This window comes from Triturus cristatus, chromosome 3_1, assembly GCF_964204655.1.
Source record: "Triturus cristatus chromosome 3_1, aTriCri1.1, whole genome shotgun sequence".
Classification (NCBI taxonomy): Eukaryota; Metazoa; Chordata; class Amphibia; order Caudata; family Salamandridae; genus Triturus; species Triturus cristatus.
In genome coordinates, this window is record NC_140583.1 from 268,846,878 (window position 1) to 268,865,266 (window position 18,389).

At 43.3% G+C, this 18,389-nt stretch overlaps 1 protein-coding gene across 9 annotated transcripts in view; it reads left to right on the forward strand.

The window, feature by feature from the left end:
* LINGO1 (leucine rich repeat and Ig domain containing 1) overlaps positions 1-18,389 on the forward strand; it is a 3,568,664-nt gene that overhangs the window by 2,211,242 nt on the left and 1,339,033 nt on the right. For all 9 annotated transcript variants that reach the window (XM_085643857.1, XM_085643861.1, XM_085643859.1 and 6 more), the window contains one exon: positions 12,701-12,785. The gene's annotated coding sequence lies outside the window, so the exon portion shown is untranslated. The remainder of the gene's footprint in view (positions 1-12,700; positions 12,786-18,389) is intronic.

The window sequence follows — 18,389 nt, forward strand, 5'->3', positions numbered from 1 at the left end:
CTTAAAAATATTGGATTGACTTTTTCCTGTATCGATGGGTGCTCTTCTGACTAGAGCGAAGGAAGTCAGTTACAAGTCAGGATTTCAGAGGCTGGTAGCTCCACAGTCTCTGCATGGTTTTAGATGTGCTTTCCAGCACTGAGTTCATTTAAGCATCATCTAGTTAACTATAATGCAATCTACAGGCTATGGGATGACACCAAAATGTATCTCAAAGATTTTTGGTGACATTTAGGGGCACACAGATCGGGTCAAGGATATAGGGCTCTCATCACAAGACTACATAGATGCTGATCCTACCCCTGGGCCTCAGGCAGCATAGATGGTTATTTTCCATGCACATCAGTTGCATCCCCATGCTCTAGGGCATCAAATGTCTCACTATGGTCCCATTGATCCGTGTAAGCAGTTGGGCTGTTGGTCTCTTCTTTTAGACCGGCTTTCCTCTGCAAACTCAAGCACTCTTCTCCGCAGCATGGAAGGCACTCATTTCCTTAAGGTAGTCCAGCAGACTAGAAGGGGTCTTCACCAGGCCCATTCCACAGCAGGAGGAAGTATTAGGAGGAACTCATGGTCCATTTCCCAGGCTCACCTCTGTGTACCAAGCAGGCATGTTTGGAGACATGCGCCTCCAAACCTTGATGGTGCTCAAGTCTTCCACTGCAGAAAAGGTCAGCAGTGCACTCAGAATTAAGGGACCGCTTCGTGTGAGCCTCACAGGTGCCATGCCTGCAATACACAAAACATGCAAGAGGAATTAAGACGAGCTAAGTTTCTCTGGGAACCATGGGGCTCTCTCAAGGTTTGCATTGGTGGCAGCCATCATATATCCATTGAAGATGATTTCCTTGTGGTTCAGAGTGTTCCCTGCTTGGCAGGTGTAATATATAGTTGCTGCAGCCAGAATCTATTATTATGTTATATGTATTATGGATAAAGATAAGAGACCTAAGTGTTAGGCTTTGATTTGCGCTTTAATCCTTTCAAGCATTACACATTCTATACACCAGAGTCATCCGTTGCAGGATCTATTGCCCCTATTCACTGGAAGAGCTAGTGAATATTGACTTTGACTTGAAAGGTATTGCTAGTGATGGGGAAGTGAATGTATATTCTTGAGAGTGAGTGCAAGACTAATGAACACTTTTTATGTTACAACTGACTAACCATGTGGACTGAGGATCAATCAAACCACCCACAGATTCGATTACTAATTTCATGAAGGTAGGTATAGGAACACATAATACAGGTCAACTTCTTTCATACCTTATTTATGAAAGTTATCTCTATCTTCCATCTCGAGGAACTCATAGATTTATCACCAACCACAGAGAATGGGTTATGTTCCTCTCAGGCTGGCGCCGGGAAACGCTTATGGGTAGCTGCGCGCATTATATAAAATGAATTAACATAACATACTGAGATTCCCACACAGTGTTACAGATATCATAGTAGAAATAGGGAACTGTAGTATTATTCACTCAAATACTTAAGTAATTCTTTCTTTTTGTGGATATCGGCACCTCTGCGGTGCAGGTTGACTCCAGCAGTAACAGCAGTCTAGGTGAGGATATCCAGTGTCTCCGTTTCGGTCTCTTGTCCCATTCCTCATTCCCCAGACCTACTACTGACTGGAAAAGATATTCTTAAAATGGTCCTCAGTTGGCTTAAAGAAGTGTGTATAACAGTATCACGTTTGTCTGATCTGAATTGTGAAGTTAGTGCAAGCATGACAAAAGGCAGAAGTCAAACAGATTCTACCTCTGGATCTCAGTCCCTCTTCAATTGCACTGTTCAGTTCCTCCTCAGTCAGTGAGAAATCCTTCAACACCTAACTTGCCAGACAAGCCAACACTTATCCAAAGAGCTGGCTAGTCTGCTTTTGAATACTGTTCTAATTTTAGGGTGGAGTTCATTTCTTAGCTGGTTTCAACTAGATTTTAGAATTTAGATAGACTAGCCAAATCCTTAGTGACACATGTTTTGTCAGCAAATATGATTAGAAAAATATCACCAGTTTTATGATATTTGCAAATATTTTTCCATATATTTTTTTTAATTGGTGCAAGGACATTTCTTTCGGTTTACTTACTCTTATTTTATTCCTCCTTGAGGGTCAACATTCTTGTTTTAAGATTGTGGAAAATAACTGCATGGAAAACAAATATTTCGATTCTAAATAACGTCACCTAACCACTGATATTTAACAACCAGCAATCTTTTTGTGTTGTGGAGACCTGGCCATTGGTATTAAATTCAGACAACAGTGGTAAAGAAGCATCGCTTCTAGTGTAACGCAACACTGGTAATGGATATGTTCCCCCGTTACTAGGTACTGTTGACTCTAATGGAACAGGGTTTGCCTCAAAAGGATTAAGTTCATTTTAGTGAGAAGGTGTGTTCTTGCTGTCATTCCCACTTTTGAACCATATTGACCAAAATCTCATAAATCGGAGTGAAAATACTTCCTTTTAAGGTAGATATCTATAGTATAACATATGGCACGGGCATACACCGTCTAAGGAGCAAATTGCAACAAATACCATTTGATGCATATTTCAAAGAAATAAATTGGTTCTCAAAAAACTGTTGTTCAATATATTTGAATTTTCTTGTAGTTTAACAGATTTGCATTTTTTTAATCTGCTGTAGATTACATTATTTGTACTCCTGTATGTTTAGAAATACCAGACCCTGTATCTCTTTTGATGACCTCTACGATAATTGTTAGTGATTCCACTCTAAAATCAAGACTATTGCTTCCACCATTTCAGTCTAGCAAACCAGTAAATAGCAAATGTTTACATGTCTGGTCGCCATTTGTGATCTATTGTATTAAATAGGTCAGATATATGTGTAGCCACACCTCAAATAATATCTTGAGTGAATATGATGGTTTGAAATTCCCTTGCAAGGCTGGGTTGGGGAAGCCCTCAGAAAAGTTTTAAAGCTCTCTAGACATTCAGGATGGATGGCTCTGGCCTAGCAAAACACCATATCCTCAAACAGGTGACAGAATCGCATGGTGGGGAGTTTTGCAGGAGCTCAAAAAGCAATGGTGAAATGAAATGTTTGAGAGGGCTTGGAGGTTGTAAATTTGTCACATCAATACAGCCATCAATTCATGCTCTTTCTTTCGGCTTTTCAGATGTACATCAGATTTTTTTAAATTCTTCAGTAATGAGATATTCTTTAGTGGTAAGATCTACCACTAAGCAACACTAAACACCACCATGTTAATTTACAGGATGGTTTTATTGAATATATCAGACAAAACTATAAAACATCTTCAAGTCTAGACCTCTGCAACCCCTAGCAAAGAGCAGAATACACCAACAAGCTATGAGCTTAAAACAATCTAGTTCAGGCAGACAGAGTTTAGTCAAGCATGACTGGTAGCCTAGCTCATCTCTTAGAAATCAAAAAGAGGAGCAGCCCTCAACCAGCCCCCAATTTGTGTAAGTTAATTCTGCTATTCAACTATTAGTAGTATTCCCACAAAGTGAACTCTGTAAAATCTAGGGAGGTGTGCGTAGGCCACCAATGTCTCATGTCAGTCTTGCTTTAATTCCAAGGTCACGGAGGACTCAGGCCTTGGGCATGAGACCCCTTTCACTTAGCTCTAGTATTTTCAGTACTTTAAGGATATACTAGGTGGATAGGCATAGTCAAGAGTGGGGCCACGTGCTTGATGTAGGGACAGTGGAACTACCTTGTCCTACTAAGGACAACTTGGACTGACATTTGTAATTAGTGTAAAGTCACCCTCCTAGGTGAAACCTGAAGGTGTGACCTTCTCAGATATTTTGCAGGATGGTTCACAGGCATGTGATAAATTATATTCCTTCCTTCCAGGCCAAAAGAGATTCAGAAAACTTTTTGCGTATTGGGCTAGGTGGATTATTGAGTAGTATTATATATTTTAATTTTATTAGGTTATTTTTTCACCAAAGAATCTTTTCACACTCTATTAAGTAATTGTAAATATACATTAATTGCTCTCTTTCAAGATGCTCATTTCAATTCATAATTAGCCTTCCTTTGATTTTAAATGGCAAAGTTTAAAATTGCAGCTCTTAATGACATGAACCAAGATCCTTTATAATTTTCTATGCAATAACGATTTAGAATTTTAGTATCACCAAATAAATAGCAAAAGCATTACTTTTATTGCACATTCAATATACTTTGCAATTTTCATATAAAAAACTGCTACCTTTTGAGAATTATGAACATCGGAGCTGATTCACAAAGACCCTCCGCACTTGTGACGGAGTCTCTGCATTCATGGCGGGATCTTTTTACTCGTGGCGGGATCTCCGCAATGGGAAACTGCAGTACGAGGATCCCCTCAAGACTGTGGAGCCTCCATCACGAGTGCATAGGCTCTTTGTGAATCAGCTCCTTGGTAATTTAATTAAGAGGTTGCTTTAGACACTGGGCATGTAGGCTGACTGTGGCGACCTGTCAACCTTAGGGTGGTCTTCCCCCAAAGGTTTTGCCTTACTCCTTCATTGTTGCTGATCTGATATTTACTGTCCTTAGGACTTTAGCATTAGTTGGCAGTGGGAAAGTGTACTAAGTGTGTGCCCACTCATTTATTTATATGTCGATATTACATTAGCACTCCATGTACCCAGGGCCTGTAAATTAAATGCTGCCAGTGGACCTGCAGCACTTATTGTGCCACCCACTTAAGTAGCCATTCAAACATGTCCCAGGCCTGCCACAGCAAACTGGATGTGCAGTTTTGGACCTGTAAAAATAAACCCTTTGCCAGGTCTAAACATTGCTTATTAATATTTAAGTCACCCTTAGGGTGCAGTGTATTTAAAAAGATTGGCACCAAGTATAAATATTGGGCCCTTAGACCAAGCTCTTCAGTAGGCCTCTGGACCTGAAGAAGACTCAGAAGGACTGCTGTGCTGCTCTGTAAGAAGGACTGCTACCCTGCTGCTCTGCTGTCTGAGTGAGAAGGACCGCACCTGCATCTTGAACCCAAGACCACCAGAGTGACTCCCAGGGTTAGTTAGATGGCCTCCTGGGCTCCTGATCAGAGTCTCTAGGACAGAAAAAGGCTCACACCACCTTGAACTAACCACCTAGAATCTGCCTGCTGTGAGTCTTGACCTCCAAGTGGTGCCACCTAGTCCTGGACCCTTGGAAGTTGGTCTGAATGTGCTCTACCAGCCCAGCTGCTGTCCCAGCAGACCTGATGCAGTGCGACGCAGTGCCCCGCAGCCTTTTGGAGCTGCCGCTGTGCGAGGAACCTCGACACAGGACCTTGCATCGCAGCTCCGCAATCCATTGGAGCCGGCGTTGACCGATGCATCCTCTATGCGAGATCTCACAACGCTCCGCAATCAGGATTTAAGGTACTTGGTTCAGCGGACCAAACCTGGTCCCTGTATCCGGCATAACCACATATGGCACTTTGTGCTACAAAGCTCTCATTTTCAATATTTAAAATTGCATATCTCTGGTTCTACTAATTGGATTCTTGTTGTTTTGGTCTCAAATAATGTATTACATTTTGCTCTATTCTTCTGTAGGATATTTCTAATCTTGTGTTTTCACTGTATTACTGTTCTAAGTGCTCCTTAAATACTTTAAGCCTGACTGCTTGTGCCAAGCAATGGCAGGGTTAAGCATAGGTTAATTTGGCGTTTGCTTATGACTTCATCCTCACAAGAAATGTACTTGCTTCTTAAGTAGTTCACTCCACCCAACCAGTAATCCAATTTCCAACAAAAGTGATAGAACAAACATTGAAAATGAGGACTTACCACTCCTTTTATAAATCAGTTCACATCTGAACAGAAGTTCCCATGTGCATGGCCTGTTTCATGTGCAAACATATTCAAATGCTGACCATATGTGCACAGCAAAAGGCTTGACTAGGGACAGGCCTCCCTCTATGCTGTGGGAGGAGTTACCTTTTACCATAAGAATATGAGCGTTGAGTCAGGTTTATAGCCCTTGGATCTCTGCGGAGTTGAATTATTCATGAGCTGGAAATATGGCAGATTGCTTTTTACAGTGATGTATTAAATATCTATATGGTGTGATCCTGTGAGGGTGTGACTAGCTGCTCTGTTCACAAATTATTGAGCACATGCTGTCTCTGTATGGTCGAGGCAGTGAGGATTAATAAAATAGATAGCTGAGAGTATTTTTCAAGGTGTGATTGGAGTGTAGCTTGTTCAGTGAGACTGGGAAGGTGAGCTACAGATTTTCTGACAATCCCACTGGCGCATCATGTCAATCATCATCTGAGAAGCGGCGCATGTGAGGGGATATTTAAAACACAGTATTTTGTAAAATAACCATGTTTTAAGACCTTCAAATCAGAGATGAGAGAGATAGAGTGTGTGTTTAAAAATCCAAGTGTCATCCGAGAGACACCTTACCATACCCAACTGAAAGCTCCTGTACCCAACTATTTATTAAAAAATACAATTAATTGGGGGATGTAACACCCCCAACAACCCCCGAAACTATGCCCCTGACTGCGGTTTCACAGAACAGTGTATCCTGTTGTGAAAACTTTCAGATGTTTGTTTGCCTTTGGGCTGTAGGTGAACAATGTGTAGATGTTTGTCAGATGTCAGGCTACTTACAACAGGATGGAATGTGCATGAAAATGCGATGATCAGTGGATGTGGGATGAATACTAGTAAATAAAGAGGTCAGGAGGACAAGAGGTTCCATTGAAGGTTAACTCTGGTCAGACTAATGACCACGTTTTTTGTCTCCAGTAAATTAACTAGTTCACTTGTAATTGTAATTGCATTTATATAGCGCTTACTACTCCTGACAAGGCATTTAAGTGCTTTTTCGACAAGTAGCTCGCTTTTTCGGAACCCAAAAAGGATTAGAGGTGAATTAGTATATGGAAATATGAAATTAATTTGCGTGGTGGACATGTTAGTCTGTTATTTGGATTTAAAAATGATAGTGGAGGGATAGGGGAGGGAAGGGTTTGCATTTAAATAGCGCTTGCTATCCCTGATGCGGTGTTGAAACACTTTTCGGCGGGCAGCATGCTACTCCGGAAACCCAAACAGGATTCGTGATGAATTAGTATAGGAGAGTATGAAATTAATTTGTGCGTTTCAAATTAATTTCAAAAAGCCTTTTCATATGAGCTGAATTTTTTTTAATGCAACGGTTGAAGGGTTCCTTTGCAGGTCAACCCCACGAATGTTGGTATGCCCCCTGATATTGTACTCTTTTTTAAGCTGCCTTTCCACACTCTACGAAGAATTAGTTGCAGTTTAGAAAAGTGGTGAATGTGAATGTTGTGTTCTATTGTTAAATGGTAGCGGCAGTTTCAGTCGATAACCTTTCAAGTATTGCCCGGCGGTAATCGCCTCTTATACCATTCGATGATTTACCAATAAAAGAGGCAGGCGCTGAAGACTGGAAGGCAAGAAACAAAGGTTTATTCTCTTGGAGGAGAACACATCAGATCAGACCCACAGGGAATCTTCTCGAGATGCTCTGCCCACATCTCTGAGGCCTGGCCTCTTATACACAAGTTTATTGCTTTATTACACGGTTTATTGTACATGGCACATTCTTGAGATTGCTTTGATACATGAAAGAACATCCTCGGAATCCCCACTTCAAGCTCGTTCCCACACATATCTACAGTAGAAGTCCCCACCCCACCCACAGCAGGAGATGGCTATCACACAGCTGGGCATTCCGCCAATTCCCGGGGGGTGAGCGCGACTGATCGGGTGACAGGGGTTGGGGGCCTTGATCTACTGCAATCCCTTAGATGTGAGGTGCTTCCTTTACAGTAGGGGCAATAAAACTGCGTCCGTAGGGCTAGGTGATGGCCTGGGATCAGTTCGGACGATCAGGCGTGGAGGAAGGGGTTACCGAAAGGATGTATGACCATGTAAGGGATAAAAGGAGGTGTTGGCCAGGTGCGGGATGTGGTTTCATGGCAGGGTCGCGCAGAAGGAGAGGGTTCATGGCCTATGTATGAGAGAGCGGGGGTGACCGGCGCGCGGGATGTTTTGCAGCGCCTAGGGAACGCGCTGGTGGTCGGCGGGGGGGGAGGGGCAGAGGGGCCATGGCGCTTTCAAAAATGGCTACTGCTTGAGGGAGCGTGCGGGCCTGAGAGGGGACAAGATGGCGCCGATTATGTTGACATCGCAAACCAGATTTTAACACTATCGTCTAGGAAATAAATCTGGTTCTACTTGTACTTTTTGCAATTCTTGTCCTTTACTGATTCCACTCGAAGCATCCTAAAGCCACCACTTTGGTACCTTTCCTCTGCCAATAAACTTGGTTCAGTTCCTGAAGAAGCATTTACATTTAAACAATAGGGCTGAATCGTGCCCCTTGTTTCTTGATAATGTATGCCTGGAGCACATGAACACCAAAGATCAATAAATGATGTCATATGTGTATTGCATTCTTCTTCCATTTATTGAGCATCTCATGTTAACCTTGAAGTTGACATGGTTGAGTGAACCCCCTGGTAAGGTATTGAATGTGGTGAATGGCAAATATTGCAATGTGACGACAATTTGTCAATGTGAGTTTTCGTTTTACGTGATTTGTTTATTTGGCCTCAGCGACATGACATGTTTAGCACAAATGTCATAAAAAAGGACATAAGTTGTCCAAAGAATAATAGGCATTTAGAATGAATAGAACAAACCATACTGGGTGATCAATGTACTCTACAAACATTCTGTTTTCATGGTAGGCAGCAAAAACAAAGAAAACATTCAAACAAGTTAAATGGTAAAGTTTTACAACAGATCTATTTACAAACTTGATATGGCGTACATCCTTATTTTTAGTTTTTCTCTGATCATATGAGATGGCTCTTTGGGGTACTTTTAAACCCTTTGATTGACAGGCAATCACAAGGGGCAGTGAGATGCTAGTAGACCGGGAAATCAGAACCTGGACATAGCACAAGGAGTTTAAGGGTGACCAGAAAGGCATGGGTGCTAGATCATACATTTGAACCAGCTCTGATTATTGGTAAATTAATGAAAGAGACATTTTTTAGCTGAAAGCCATCTGGCTTTGTAACAAAATGGAGTGTTAGGTGTATATCTGGGCAAGATGAAAGGTTCTGATAACATAGGTAAGCACCTTGTCCAGTGGGAAGACGGAATATTGAGGTCCACTTGTGGGTTCAGCTGGTAGCCCATAGCAAGACCAGCAGCTCCGCCGCAGGGTTGGAGGTTCAGCAAGGTTCCCCTTTAGTAAATTAAGACTAAATTCAACCTCAGACCCAGATTTACTACACTTTCATGTAACGCAAAACATCAAGGGAACTTCCTGCTCTGCGTTGCATCATAGGGAGATAGCAGAAACGTGCCATGTTTACGAAGATATTCTGCACTTCTGGTCTCTCCTTGCGCTGATGCACTTGTGACAGCCTTGTAACACCAACATGCGCACCCTTGCACCATGACACAAGGATGCCTGTGTTGTGGTTAGAATAGTTTTTATGCAAAAAGGCATACCTTCCTGCACAAAAAATATTCTTAGAGGCTTATGCAGACTGAAGTACACATGCAAAGAGTAAGAAATTGGGAGTATTGTGGTGCACATTTTTATCCAAACTCAGGTTTAAAGACTTAGGTAAATTTAGGTTTACATCAAAGTACATGGGTGGATGTACAAGACTGTCCATGCTCCACCATGTAACCCCCACTCCCCCCGCCCCGAAGCAGGGTTATGCAGTGCAGCCCCAGGGGCAACGTTGTATTACTTTTTTGCTAAAATCTTGATTTGCATGGCTTAGTTAATTCTGAAATACATTTTGAGTCATGGCTGCACCAAAAAGTAGCACAGCCATGATGCAAAACGTTAGTAGCTCTGGACCCAAGCCTGTAGTGGCAAGAAGGAAGCATGGGTTTTTGAGGCCTGTGACAACTGAATGAAAACTGCCCAGAATCCTCAGGCATATTACCAATGACTCTGTACATGGCCTGAGATGGGGACATAAAGTATGTCTCTCTTGTACACTCCTTGTGACCAAAAGAGTGTTTCTGTGAGTCTTGAAATGAACCCTCTCAGTTGAGGAATGGTTCCAGGAATCATGCAACTTGGCAGTTCTGGACCAGGTAGGTGAATATTCACCTGCCCGAAGTGATTTTAAAGCATTCACCTTTGATCCATTTACTATTGTTGTTGTGTTTAAATTGTGTGGGGGTGTTTAACAACCCCAAAATCTGTTTTCCGTTCCTACTTTCTCCTCCAGCTTGGCATATTCCCTGTGTGGTGTGGGTGTTTTCAAGTCAAGCTTTTGCAGATGGTGTGGTTGGAAACTTTTAACTCTGCCACTTCCTGTTAATGTATCATACTCTTCGATTTAGGGGACTATAAATCTATAATAGCTTGAAGGAGAGAAGGTCAGGATGATGGACATTGCTGTTCTTTTTCTATGTTGGTTGTTTCGTAATTAAAGAACACAAACTCTATAGATGAGCCAGAAATGCTGATATGATGCAAGAAGACTGAGGCTTGCGAGTATGAGTCTCTGCCATGCATCCAAATAGTAATGCTGCTGGGACTGTCACGCTTAATTAGTGAGCGGGTTTGATAGGCCTCTGGGAGAACTTTACTTTCCTCTAATGTAAAGTACTAACCCACTTCAAATAACTCTGGTTATTATTTCACAGGCTTAGGAAAGCCTGAAGAACTGTGCTTTCTTTGTGGAGATTACTGACTCACAATTCTAATGAACTCCATCTGTGACTATGAGCGAGCGCTCTATCATGCAGAACAGATGTACTCCTACTTGGACAGCGCAAGTATGGCATTGCTGCTATTAGATATAGGACAGGAGAAGGAAGAGTGACTTGCAGACACAACTCTGACAATATAATGTTATAGGAACTGCTGGTTTTAGAAGTACTCCTCAAGAGGGACCATCCATGTGAAAAGGCAGGCTTTCACAAGGCATGTCATCACAATATCCCCATTTACACTGTGTTAGACCTGTCAGTCTTAGGGTGGTCTCCCCCCCAACTTTTTGCCTTACTCCTCTATTATTTCTGACCTTGTTTTTGCTGGCCTTAGGACTCTGAGCATTTTACCACCTTTGACCAGAGCTAAAGTGCATGTATGCTGTCCTCTATACATGATAATATTAGCTCATACCCAAGTGGTATATTTATTTGACTTATAAGTCCCTAGTAAAGTGGTAATACAAGTGCCCAGGGCCTGTAAATTAAATGCTATTAGTGGGCCTGCAGAACCGATTTTGCCAGTTGCTTAAATAACCCATTAAACATTTTTTGCCAGGTCCAAACTTATCTTTTTAATACATATCTCATCTCCTGAGTGCCCATCCCCGAGCACACCCAACACAGAGCTGCTGCTGCATAGTTTGGATCCATCACAAAGACCAGCATCACCTCTGCAGTCCTCTGAACCCACACATTGTCCATGGCACATCCACAGCCCAAGTCCTCACGTTTCTTGACGATGGCGGCCTCGATGATGACGCCAGACTCCCCATCGCAGCCTCGCAGCTCCTCTGAACCAACACATCACCCGCAACACGCCACATCTCTGTCGCCGGACTTTGCATCGCAAGCCCCGTCGATGTGATCCTTGACAATGTAACAGGACCTCGCTCCACAGTCCAGTAGAACCAACACATCGGTTTGACTGCGCAATGCATTTTGGATACAAATCCATGCAAAGCAACGTTCCAAAACCACTTCTATGTGTGGATCATCCTATACATCATATATGATATCTTCATTTTTAAATTAATTCATTCTTTGACCAGTCCTTGGTAAATTACAAACCAAAATCTGTTGGATTGATTACCGGAACTGAAGAGATATCGTACTTCAGTGTTCTGGACGCTCATGTAGTTATTGCTTTGTCCTGATGATGACCGTGAATGTCTACAACAGTCGAAACGTCGTCGACACATTGATGGGGCCGTAATTGATGAAGGACGCATTGTTATGCATTGTGTTGTTCTAGTCTTGTCCTGAACCCTTTTGCTTATGTACAAACACTTCCCTCTGTCACCTTTTTGATTACACACTGTATTATAGATTTATTGTTCGTGTACTGTGTTTGAGCGTCATTGTCTTTTTATGTTTTCATATTTTTAATGAAATTAATAATACATTTTCTATGAATTGATGTTTTGTTGTACATGGGTTCCATATATAAATTTTTTCTCTTTTCCCTTCTCTCTTTTTCTTAATTTGTATGATTTAGATTCCATTATTTTGTGTTGTTTGATATATGTTGTGTCACCTTGAACCGTTGTTAGGATTTCTCCTTGGAAACAGGCAGCAACATTCTGTCTACAAGTCATTCAATATTTGACTTCCATTCTGGAAAATCCAAAGCCAAAGCTAATCTGCACCCATCGTGCTCAACTCCATCTATCCACTGGAGATCTGACAGAAAGCAGTTTAGCACAGGCTGACTACACTGTCCATGGCCACCTAACAACATCATTTAGTGTCGACATTAAATAAATTGTCATCTATTTGCGTGTATTTATTTATTGGTTATTGAGCGCATGATTACCCAAGGTGTAGCCCATCGCTTAGTTAAGAAATACATTCTGCATATCATTCAAAATAAAAGTGAGTTTTTAAAAATGCAATTGCCTTTTTCAAAACATACTGTCTACCAATGACCTTTCTCCTTTATTGTAATCGTGTTATTTTATTTTTAGTGCATGACGACCGGTGAAAGGGGTGGACCACTCTCGGTGCTAAAACTGAAATTGAAGGCCTGTGTTCTTCCCGCATCTTATCAAGGTAGGTGACACTGAGACAGAAGAATTATCCACTCATCTGCATATTTTACAAGATTGAAGGAGAGGCCACCAATGGGATGTTCTCCACAGCTCTTTGTGACACAGTCATCCTAGTGGACTTTGCGGAAGTGACCATGGGGTCAATTCAGGCCAGTGATTCAGAGGGGGAGCCCACTATAATGAACATGAGTTCCTTACCCTATGGTACTGGGGCTGTAGGCATAAGGCATGCTTGACTTCAAATTTGGGATAAGGTGCCATTGTGTTTATTGTAGCTTGTACTTTTCTGGCAGAAGGTACTCAACTTTATGAAGGTGAGCAGTCTTTAATGATGCTGTGTATAATTTCAGTACAACGCTGTGCATAAATGACTTTTCCAGATATGAAATTAGATATGTAGATGGACTGTTCATTCACACAATAATATGTCTCAAGAAACGAAAGAGAAAATTGTGAAATAAAGAATCATTCTTGGCTTACACTAACAAGCGCACATGCTTTAACAAGGATTGGCAAAGCCAATAGCTCTCACCTATGCAAGACTTTGCCAATGTGTTTTGGACATGTACACCAGCATGGCTCCTGTTCAGCATGGCTAAACGTTAGTGGCATATAGGCGAGTGGCGTGGAGTGTGGTAGAATGGAATGAGGAAGAGTGGCGTAGAGTGTTGTAGAGTGTAGTGGCAGAGAGTGTCATTTTTTGAAATGGCAGTGTGTGGAGACGAGTAGAGTGGCATTCACTGGAGTGGTATATAGTGCATTGGCATAGAGTGTTGCAGGGTATAGTGGCGTAGAGTGCAGTGGCATTGAATTCAGTGGTGTACAATGCAGCATTATAGAATGCAGCGGCATAGATTAGAGTGGTGCATAGTAGAGTGCAGTGGTGCTAGAGTACAAGAGAACCTCAAGTGCTCTACCACAACAGATGACTCCACTCCTTTCATGGAGCACCTCAACTTCCAACTCCGAACAAACAGCAAAACCACCATCAGAGGCACCCTCACCTACAGAACTCCAGGACACCGCCCTGCCTTCTACAACATCATCCTTGACTTCATCACCCCTATCACCATGGAATCAAATCTGTACATCTTCCTAGGAGACTTCAACTTCCACCTTGAGAACACCAACATCACCAACACGTCCGACCTTTTAGAAAGCATGGCCAACCTTGGACTCAAACAGCTTGTCACCGGCACCACCCACACCACAGGACACATGCTCAACCCTATCTTCTCAGCCAGCAACAGAGTAAAAGACACCCACCCCAAGGAGCTCACCTGGACTGACCACCACTGCATCCACTACGTCATCTCGAAACCCCCCTCGCACCCCTCTACCACTGCCAGCAAGACTCGGCGCAGATGGTTAAATGTATCAGAACAGCGATGGACGGATGTACACAACTCCTACCTACCCTTCAGCACCGAAGACACAGAACAAGCGTCAGGTAATTTTGTGAACTGGATCACAGCAAGTGAGAACAAAGTCGCACCCAAGAAACCCACCAACCCCAAGAAACAAACACGACACCCCAACTGGATCACAGCAGAACTGAAAGAACAGAACATGTCTGCAGACAGAAGGTATGAAAATGGCGTGCTAGCAAGACCCCTGAGGACTGAAAACACTTCAAAGACACCCTCAACCATTACTGCCACCTCTTGAAGAACACCTAGAAGATTGCCCTATCCACCCACATGAAGGGCAGCTCCAACAACAGTAGTCTGGGCTTTTGTAAAGCGCGACTAATCAACCATCTGGGTCTCAAGGTGCTGGAGGGAAGGCGGGTCTGTAGTTCAGTTGAAGAACCAGTTCTTGAGGTCCTTCCTGAATTGAGGCAGTGACTGTGATTTCCTGAGATGCGGAGGCATGGAGTTCCAGGTCCTTGCGGCGAGGTAGGAGAAGGATCTTCCTCCAGCGAGGTCTTGCAGATCTGTGGTACAGTGCCCAATACCAGTTGGGTGGAGCGGAGATGTCTGGTGGGTGTGTAGAAGGAGAGGCGGTGGTTGAGGTATGCAGGTTTGCATTTGTGGAGGGCTTTATAGGCATGCAAGAAGAGCTTGAAGGTGATTCTTTTGTTGATCGGGAGCCAGTGAAGGACTCTTAGGTGACTGGAGATGTTGCTGTGGCAGGTGATGTCCAGAATAAGTCTGGCAGAGGCGTTCTGGAACTCTTCAACATAGTCATGGAGTTTACCAACCCTTCGGCAACCGAAAACAACATCACATTGTCACAAGCTCTCTGCAGCAACCTTTTTTCACAACTAGATCAACACCATCTACCAAGACTTCGCACCCCAGCGCCCCCACTAAGGACAGCATCAACCACATCACACCAACTGACGAACATCCACACCAGCCAATCTCGTGGAACACCCTCACTGAGAAGGAAATGACGTCCATCATGAGATCCATCCACTCCGGAGCCGCAGCAGACCCCTACCCGCACAATACTTTCAACCTCGGCAATTAACCCATCAGGAAAGAACTCACCAATGTCCGCAACTCCTCTATTACCACAGCCCACTTCCCCCAGAAATGGAAACATGCCGACGTGAAGCCTCTACTGAAGAAGCCATCTGTGGCCTCAATAGAACCTAAGAACTACCTACCCATCTCCATGCTCCCTTTCACAGCCGAAGTCATTGAGAAAGCCTTCAACATCCAGCTCACTAGACATCTGGAGAACCACAACCTTCTGGACCCTTCCCAATCTGGCTGCAGAGCAAACAACAGCACAGAGACAGCCCTAGTCACAGCCACCGCTGACATCAGGATGCTGCTAGACCATGGAGAAACAGCAGCCCTCATCTTCCTCAACCTCTCAGCAGCTTTCAACACCGTATCCCACCACACACTGATGAACAGATTCCACCAGATCAGAATTCGAGGAACAGCCCTCAAGTGGATTGCATCCTTCCTCGCAGGAAGAGAGCAGAAGGTTATCCTCCCTCTCTACTCCTCGCTCCTTAAGAACATTTACAGTGTGCCTCAAGGCTTATCCCTCAGCCCAACCCTCGTCAACGCACACATGAAACCCCTGGCCAACATCAAGAGCTACGGACTCAACAACATCTCGTATGTCGACGTCACCCAACTCATCCTCTCCCTGACCAATGACCCAACGACCACCAAGGACAAGTTCGAAAGATGCATGAAAGACGTGACCATCTGGAGGAACAACACCGACAAAACAGAAGACGGAAGTACTCATCTTCGAGAAAGGCAAGAAAACCCCCTGGAACAATGAATGGTGGCCACCTGTGCTGGGCCAAACCCCCAAACTCGCTGAACTTGTCCGCAACCTCAGAATCATCCTCGACAGCCAGCTATCCATGAAGAAGAAGTTCAGCGCTGTCTCCTCTGCTTGCTTCCTCACCCTCCAAATGCACAGGAAGATCTTCAGATGGCTTCTGGAATAGTCACGCAAGCTCTCATCACCAGCAGAATAGACTACGGCAACTCCCTCTATGTATAAATTGCAGCCAAACTCAAGACAAAACTCTAGACTATTCCAGAATTCAGCAGCCAGACTCATCCTTGACATCCCCAGATTGACGCACATCACCCCTCACCTCAGGAAACTCCACTGGCTACCAATCATGAATAGATGCCAGTTCAAGTTGCTCACTCACACATACAAGGCACTACTTAATGAAAGACCAGCGACCTCAACAATCAAATGAATTTCCACCAACCTACCAGAAAACTCCACTCCGAACCCCTCCCTATCAGCTGCCCGACACATCCGCCGGACAAACAGTGGATGTCTCTCCTTCTCCCACCTGGTGGCTAAGGCCTGGAATAACCTCCCCCTGCACCTCAAAGCCTCACTGTCACTCCAGCCGTTCAGGAAGTACCTCAAGACCTGAATGTTTATCCAATAGGACAACAAACAGCATGAGCATGATCTTCCAGCACCTTGAGACCCTCACGGGTGATGCAGCTACGCTTTACAAATCCTGACTGATTGATTGATTGAGAGTAGTGTTGCACAGAGTAGAGTGCAGTGGCATAGATTACAGTGGTGTAAAGTGGTGCAGAGTGGAGCGGCATAGAGTTGAGTGTTGTAGAGGGCAGTGGAGCATAGTAGAGTTGAATGGCATAGAGTGCAGGTTATAGCAAAGTGGCATGGACTGCTGTGGCATAGAGTGGTGCAGAGTAGAGTTGAATAGAGTGGCCTGAGTTTAGTGCCATAGAGTGCAGTGGCATTAAGCACAGTGGCGTAGAGTGAAGTAGTGCAGAGTAGAGGGGCTTAGAGTTTAGTGGCAGAAAGTAGAGTGTTGCAGAGTAGAGTGGCATAAAGAGCAGTCGTGGAGAACAGTGATGCAGAGCAGAATGCTGTTCTGTAGACTGCAGTGACAGAGTGCAGTTGTGTAGAGTGCATTTGCATGAAGTGGAGAGGCGCAGAGTGGAGTACAATAGCGCAGAGTGCAGTGGCAATGAGTAGAATGTTTCACAGTAGAGTGAAGTGGAGTAGTGCAGGGTAGAGTGCACTTGCATAGAATTACGTAGAGTATTGTGGCTTAGAGTTAAGTGGTGTATAGTGCAGTGGCAAATAGTGCAGTGGTACAGAGTATATCAGAGTGGTGTACAGTGGTTTGGATTAGAGTGCAGGGGCATAGAGTTGAGTGTTAAAGTGCATAGACGTAGAATGTATGGGTATAGAGTGCAGTGGCATATAGTGCAATGTTGCAGAGTGGCGTAGATTACAGTGGTGCAGAGTGGAATTGTGCAGAGTAGATTGGTGTGGCCTAGACTGGAGTGGTGTAGTGTGCAGTGGTGCTGAATAGAGTGGCAAAGAGTGCATTGGTATAGAGTAAAGTGGTAGAGGGTAGGGGAAAGAGGCATAGAGTGCAATGGCGTAGAGTGCATTGGTGCAGAGTACAGTGGCATGGAGTGGTGTAAAGTGGAGTGGTGCGGTGCAGAGTAGAGTGCAGTGGTGTGGAGTGGTGCAGAGGAGAGTGGAGTGGCATAGAATGGAGTATTTGTGGTGTGGTAGCACACTGCCATGACAGACAACACATTTTCAATTGAAATGACCATTACATTTGCACAGACATACAGTTTTACTGATAAAAGTATTCAGCGCACAAACGATAATGTCTGCAAATGTAATCACCTCGTGTAATGATTTATTTTGATCATATTAAAGTATTTGTTTCCAACACGATTCCAGAAATAACAAAAATAGGGCTTCATTTGTGTTCCTAATTCTGATATATTCTGAAATGCTTACACTGTTCCTTTAAATGTTGTCATGTGCTAGAAAAGAAACTCTTTCCTAACCCCTGTATCCATCAATATTGTCGTATAAATCCTCTCACTTTAAAGTCAGAGAAAGAAAAGTAAGCAAGCTCCCTTGGAAGACAGCACCTGACATTTGACCTCAGTCTTTGACAAGATTTTTTTTTTTTTTTAATTTATTTTTTTATTGAGAGTTCAAGTATGGCAATACAATATTAATAAACACAAATAGAATTCAATTAATACAGTATGAGAATGAAAATATTAAGAACCGTGTAGATTGTCATTGTAGTAATAAAATTATAATTATAAAGTGCAAGGTCGTATAAAAACTAAGAGACAGTTAAAAAATCATT